Source organism: Loxodonta africana, chromosome 2, assembly GCF_030014295.1.
Source record: "Loxodonta africana isolate mLoxAfr1 chromosome 2, mLoxAfr1.hap2, whole genome shotgun sequence".
NCBI classification, from domain to species: Eukaryota; Metazoa; Chordata; class Mammalia; order Proboscidea; family Elephantidae; genus Loxodonta; species Loxodonta africana.
The window spans coordinates 135,538,279-135,545,588 of NC_087343.1; the positions used below are offsets into that span (position 1 = coordinate 135,538,279).

Below are 7,310 nucleotides of genomic sequence, written 5' to 3' on the forward strand. Positions count from 1 at the left end.
TTTTGAAGGAGAAGTTCATGAAGGCTTTTTGACCAGGACTAAATGACTGAATTAAACAGTTTTTGCTGAATCAAACTCGTCTTTTTACGAGCCTGACTGAGGCTATTTATTTGCCTAACTGCTCTCAGTAGAGTCAACCCAGACTTTACATAGGTCTCTGAAGTTCGGCTTCTTAATTTCTAGTAGCTGTAGGAACTAAGGGAGTTTCACTCTGCGGTCAAGTCAGGATGTAGAAGAACTACACTCTAAGCAAGGAAATCACATAGGTGTCTTTTTGTGTAAAGTGGGCTTAAGAAATATTTCTGTATGATAAAGATGTAATAAAAAAAATGTTTTGAAAGAGTCCTGGAGCTAGCCTTATTTAAAGTTTCCCAGACAACTTAAAAGCATTTTGTTTTAACAAGCTGTTTCTGGGAAATGAAGTACTGGTCCTGAATGGTTATCATCCCTGAGACATCTGGTTAGAGCTGCTCAACATCAACCAGTGATGTTTTTATGACTTCTCCTGAAAGATATGTAACTGTAAGCCCCTGTACCAAAGATATGTAACTGTAAGCCGCTGTACCAAATTCCCCACCTCCTAACCCACCCTTCTTGCAACCTCAACCAAAGACTAACCAATCAAATGACTCTATTATAATGTCATTGTTCCTTGGACTATATCTGTCCCTGTTAGAGGCTCTCTTGCTGGAGTCATCAGTTTTCACTTATGTGAGCTGGTGTTTCTCTGCATTCAAATGTACCATTTCTTTTGAATAATGAATAAATTTATTATTCTTCTGAATAAATCCTCCTAAGCTCATTTTAAGGACTGAGTGGTTTTGCTCTCTACAACAATTTGAGGGCTCATCTGGGATTCCAAAAGCAGCCCCACCATGGCAGATCTGAGGATCATGGTCCAGAGTTTCTGGCACCAAATTTGAAGGCCTTTTGTGGCTTTTATCCATTTCTCTGAGGCCTTGAACTCCACAGGTTGGAGGTAAGTGCTCCACAGAAAGAACTTCCACTCTTTTGTGTAGAGGTTTTCTGAAGAATTATTGTCTCTGCTTTCTTTCCTTTTTTTTTTTTTCTGTTCCTTTCTTGAAATTGGTGTGGCAGCCTTGCTAATTGTTGGTGTGTGTTGCTTTGAATTGGTAAAGTGACTAATTAATTTTGGGTACCCTCTAGTGTATCTTTTTTTTGAAAGAAATTGGTAAGGCTGGTCTGATTTTCCCTTTGTAGGCACGTTAAGCTTCTGCATCTCTGATTCACATGTACATTTCCTTGGTGAAATGGGTAATATCAATTCCAAAGAGCATTCGAGTTCCCCCCTTGGAACCCATGCTGCTTTCACAGTGGACCGCTACGACCCCAGCAGTGTGTTATACCTGAAACATTGGCATGATCTTAAACTAGCTTCTCATTAAACAGTATACATATTGTTTTATGACATTGGTTAACAAGCCCATGACATGTCAACACTCTCCCTTCTTGACCTTGGGTTCCATATTACCAGCTTTCCTGTCCCCTCCTGCCTTCTAGTCCTTGCCTCTGGGCTGGTGTGCCCCTTCAGTCTTGTTTTGTTTTGTGGGCCTGTCTAATCCTTGACTAAAAGGTGAACCTCAGGAGTGACTTCATTACTGAATGCATACAATTCGCCAATGACTCCTCTCTGCTCCAATATGTTCCCAGTTTGTTAGTCTGTTCTCTTTCAAAAGATGCATGTTTAAATGATAGAATTATGGTGTTACTCACCTTCAATAAAATATTACGGCATATTATATAAGCACAAGGAGTTTCCATAGATGCAAAAAGAAAGGATCCAGTTCTGGCTTTCCCCGTCCCTAACACTAAGAAGCAGCTAAGTGGATTCTTGGGGCTTTGTGGCTACTGTCATGCCTTGATTCCTAATTTCTCCCTAATAGCTCAGCCATTTTATTGGGCTTTTAAGGGGACCTACACCTGACCCATTTCAGTTGTCTAAGGAAGGTATCCAAGCTATTTCTGAGGGAAAAGAGTCACTTCTAATCACCCCAGCTTTAGGATTTCCCAACTATGAACTGGATTTTTCTTTGCATGGCCTGGAAACAGCTGGAAATGCTTTGGAGGCCCCCACTCAGACTCCTGGGGGTGGGCAGCGGCAACCTGTGGGGTACTATACCTTGCAATTAGAGCCAGTAGCCAGGTGATATCCTCCATGCCTTAGAGAAATTACCACACAGCCTGGCTGGTGGAAGGCACAGCCAATATTTTACTTCAAAAATATTTAGATGTGTACATTCCCCATGCTGTGGCTGCAATCTTACATTTTTCCTTAAGCCAACAGTTTTCAGCCAGCAGGATAACTTCCTATGAAGTTCTAATTTCAGCTTCCCCCAACATTAGGTTGCAGAACATTAACTCTTTAAATTTAGCTACCCTGTTGTCTATACCTGATGATTTTGAAACTGTCCCTCATAAGCGCCTGGATTTAACAGACCAGTTCCTCACTCAGAGACAAGACGTGAACCTCATTTGGTTTTTTTTGTTAATGGGTTATATCTAAAACCAGATTCCACTAATTCTCATTATCAAAGTGGATATGCTATTACCACCTCTACTGAGGTCCTGGAAAGCAGCCCAGCATCAGATGTTACTTCAGCCCAACAAGCTGAACTGATTGTGCTCACCAGAGCTTGCAAGTTGAAGTCCATAAAATCAGTAACCATTTACATGGATTTGAGGTATTATATCTGAGTTGTTCATGATTTTGGAATTTATGGAAACAAAGGGGGTTTCTAACATCATCCAGAAACCAAATTAAAAATGTCCCCTTGGTGGCTGACCTGTCTCTTACTCCCTTCTGAGACCATGGTAGTTAAAGTCTAGGCCCATAAACTTAAAAACATTTCCCAAACGGAAGAAATAAAAGGAGATGCTTTAGCTGATATGACTACCAAAAGGGCTGCATCTCAATCCGCTCATGACAATCCCTGTCATGGCTAGGATGAAAAGGAGGGAGTAAAAGAATTATGTCCTTCAAAACTGTCAAACTCTAACTTTTTGAAAACACTGAGCAATGTTACATTAGGCCTGGCTAAGTCGAATCCATGCCTTTTAAATTTTTCCCAATTTTATGACCTCTTAAAAATCCTCAGCAAATACCAACAAATGGATTCTGAGGAAGAAGTCAAGGGCTGGAGATATACTGAGTGCTTTCAGGGCCCTACTATATTGTTGCAGATAGGCGTTGGCAATAGACCTGTCCTGCCTGCTTGTTTGCATGTGCCCCTTCTCTGAATTTGTTTTACAGACATGAGGGGCATATCTGGTGATGAAATGATTAGTTTTTTACAAAGACATTTTTGGGGAAATTTTTTAGCTGCAGCCAGCCTTGTATACTCTTTCACCCATATATATTCTTCCAGCCATGCCACTTCTTCTGTCAGTGAAATGCTTTTATGCTGATGACTGCTTCTAGCACTGATCGTTACAGACTTTCTTATAAGCATTGTCCTGATAACCCCTCTATTCATGGCAAACAACATACTTGCAATGTAGAATCTCTTGGAGCGGCCAAGGGCATAGTGATTGAAGACCCTATCTGGAACCCTCCTGTTTGGCATGATTTAGTCTGCCACCAAGAATATGCTCCTGAATTAGAGGTAGAACAACAGATGATAAAAAAAAAAAAAGAAGACTGTAAATTAAAACAAAAACTTCCTTATGGGAAGGGCCTGATGCCAAACCTGTTGTCCCCAAGGACTTTCATATTCCCCTTGCAACCACCCTCCATATGAAAGAACGTTTGGTCAGAGACAAAAGAGTAAGCATTTTATAAAAAATGTTTTTGGGGACATTTTGGAAAGCTAAAATGTAGTCAGACAATATCTGTCTGCTTAGGATTTAATCCAGGTAAACATTATCAACCTCCACCTGGAAAGTATCCCTTACCAACTGGGCCAATGCTTCAGTGGTAGATAGATTTTATCCAGTTAACACCTGCCAATGGTTATAATTTTGTACTAGGTATGATTTGCAGGTGCTCATATTGGGTTGAGACCTTTCCCTGTCAGAAGCCCACCGCAGTATTTATTGCAAAAATTCTGTTAAAAAATATCATTCCCATGTGGGAAATTCCAGCTGTCCTTTACAGTGACAGAGGATTCACTTTACGGAACAAGTAATAAAGACCTGTTGTATTTCTTTTCTCATTTTTCAGAGACTGAATTGTCCTTATCGCCCCCAGTCTTCCTGGCCTCGTGGAAAGGACCAAAGGAATCATAAAAACTCAGTTGACAAAGCTCACAGCATCTATGGAATTGACCTGACTGCAGGCCCCCCTGTTACTGTTAATGAACCTAAAAGCCCCTCCTTTCGGCCTGAATAAATTAGCTCTTTTTGAGACTTTAATGGGTCAGGCAATGAACTTACTGTATTCAATAGTCATTATAGATTCAAATTTAATCCAAGCTGATTCGTTGAAGTATTGCCAATCTTTGATTCATTATGCTAGAGAACATGCTACCTTTCTTAAAGAGGCTTTTAACAATAAGAATATTGGAGTGCCTGCTACCTCTCCTCTTCTACTAAGAGATCATGTCTATTGGAACGGGCATCAATTAAATGATTCCCTTGAACCTTGATGGAAGGGACCTTACTTAGTCTTACTCATGAATTCTTGTGCTGCCAAATTACAGGGAGTCAAGGTGTGGATTTATTTATCCCAACTAAAGAAAGCTCTGACTCACAATTGGACTGTTGAGCCTCATGAAGGACTGAAATTAAAATTCAAGCATTACCAGGAAGAGAAACAGATGACAGCTGGGTAGACTGCTTTCCCAAGATTTCCAGATTTGACCTGAAACCGCCTATGCAGCTTGCAGTAAAATTTGGACTGTTTGCCTTTTTCTTTATCATTTTAAGTGTGTTAGTATTGTTAGTTGCTATGTGTGATTGTGGAATTATATCTTGGTGGTTTTGGTGATTATATTATGCCAATTGTATCTTTTTAAAATAAGTTGTGTAAATGAGGGCTTTAACTCTTTTAAAATTTTTTATTAGCCACAGGGATCATAATTTTTAGTTGTGGCTATATTGGTGATTTTAGCAACTCATTTGTGAGGCCACCTTCTGACCATTATAGTTATTTTTGCTTAATCCGAGTTTATAACTTGTATGGGAATTTAGGATCACTAGCTCTTTGCTTGTCTTAAGTTTTATAATCACTTCCACCATTTATATTTTATTAACCCCTTGCCATTAATGCCAGTTGCAGGTTAATTTACTAAGAATTTCATGAATTTTGAAAGAACTTGGTATCTTTTTATCAGCAGCATTCTAGTTATATTGGTGAGTAGTCATCTTATTCTCGTTTATGCCTTTCATTGCTGAAGTTTATTCTGTCATCACTATCATTCGTGTGCTCATAGCCCTTGTTTATTTCTTTTGGGCTGTGTTTCTCCACTATGAAGCCCTTCTTAAATTTTCTGCCTGCACTGCAGCTCATCCCAGCTCCCACTAACTCCTGGCACAAAAATGCTTTTGTCAGGCTAGCTCAGGCAGTTGCATGATCCACAAATCTTACTGATTGCTGGATCTATCATCCTTTACCCAAAACTGTACATGAGAACTCAGATCCATTAGCTACTACCATACTGAATTATAGTTATTTTTCCCCCACTACCATCAATTTTAACATCACCTTTAGGGAAGCCATACTGTGTGAGACCGTGTCATCCTTCTGAAATACCTACTCAATTCCTGGTCCCATGTTTACATCTGACACAGATTAAAGAGTGTTCCAAAAATACCCTGGACCTCTTCTTTAGAAAAATGGGCCCTTAATTACATATAACACCCTTCCCAGGTATTGGAACGTGGCTTTTTCAGGAAATTTAACAGCAGGTCTACAGGGAAAAAGGTCTTTTTTTGTCCAAATATGGAATTGCCTAAATTTAGGATGACCGTCTATTTGCAACAACTCCTTGACAGAGAATTGGCTTAAACAGATGAATCAAACTATCTCAGTTATCTAGAACTGCTATAAGAGAAATACCTATGTGTTGTAAATCCTACCTATATGATGTTAATGAGGCAGGATTAGAGACGGTTATGTTAATCAATCTACAAGATTAGGTTGTGTCTTAAGCCAATCTCTTTTGAGATACAAAAGAGAGAAGCAAGTAGAGAGACAGGGAGACCTCATACCACCAAGAAACAAGAGCCAGCAGAATAGCATGTCCTTTAGACTGGGGTCTCTGAGCTGAGAAGCACCTCATCAGGGGAAGATTGATGACAAGGACCTTTCTCCAGAGGTGACAGAGAGAGAAAGCCTTCCCCTGGAGCTGGTACCCTGAATTCAGACTTCTAGCCTACTACACTGTGAGAGAATAACTTTCTGTTTGTTAAAGCCATCACTTGTGGTATTTCTGTTATACCAAAAAAACCAAACCCAGTGCCGTTGAGTCGATTCCGACTCATAGCGACATAGCAGTGCTAAATGACTAAGACAGTTGGGAAGCCAACTGATATATCAAAGAAGAAAAACCAAACCATGTTTGTTCGGGAATGTATAACCAGGTGTCTTTTTCACATACTTTTGCAATATCATGTTCTTCTTCTCCTGAAGTGTTAATCCAGGTACAGCAAGAAGTGTTAGCTATAGCACAGACACTTCCTTGCTGGGATAACAAGAAATCTAGGGCAATTAGATCATCCAAAACTACTTGAAGAGTAAGTTCAGTGATTTCTCTTGAGCAATCATAGCATTGGGAACATCATCTATTCCTTTCAGGGTTCTGGAGATGTTATGGACAGTGTGTTCTAAATCTCCTACTCCATACCAAGGGAGGAATATTCTTTAAAAAACTATAACCTAAACCAGGGAGCTCCTTTAAAGGATTCCCTGTATCTCTCCCTTACCCATCTCTTGACCTCCTTTCTAATAGTTTCAAGTGGTTAGTCCAGCATAAACTTTCATTGTAAGAATGGATGTCTAAAGGGATTCCCGTACGGCCTAAGATACATTGACCTGTCATATTCCAGCCATACAAACAGGGAAAGTCTAGGTATAGAAACTGTTATTTGGATTTGTATTGGCAGAGGTGGGGTATCTTGATCCTCCACATAAAAATAAGTATCCTTATGGAGTATATATTATGCCAGTCCTGGAGTCTTACCTGGGAGAGGGATGGTTTGTGTCATGGATTTAATTGTGTCCTCCCAAAAATGTGTGTCCATGTGGCTAGGCCATGATTCTCAGCATTGTGTGATTGCCCACCATTTTGTCATCTGATGTGAATTCAGAGCACCAGCTCCAGGGGAAGGCTTTCTGTCTCTGTTGGTTCTGG

At 40.0% G+C, this 7,310-nt stretch overlaps 1 long non-coding RNA gene across 1 annotated transcript in view; it reads left to right on the top strand.

Annotated features, from left to right (window-relative positions):
• LOC135228601 (uncharacterized) overlaps positions 1-6,232 on the top strand; it is a 37,244-nt gene extending 31,012 nt beyond the window's left edge. The window contains exon 4 of the long non-coding RNA XR_010319241.1: positions 4,181-6,232. This is a non-coding gene — a long non-coding RNA (uncharacterized LOC135228601). The remainder of the gene's footprint in view (positions 1-4,180) is intronic.
• The last annotated feature ends 1,078 nt before the right edge of the window (positions 6,233-7,310 follow it).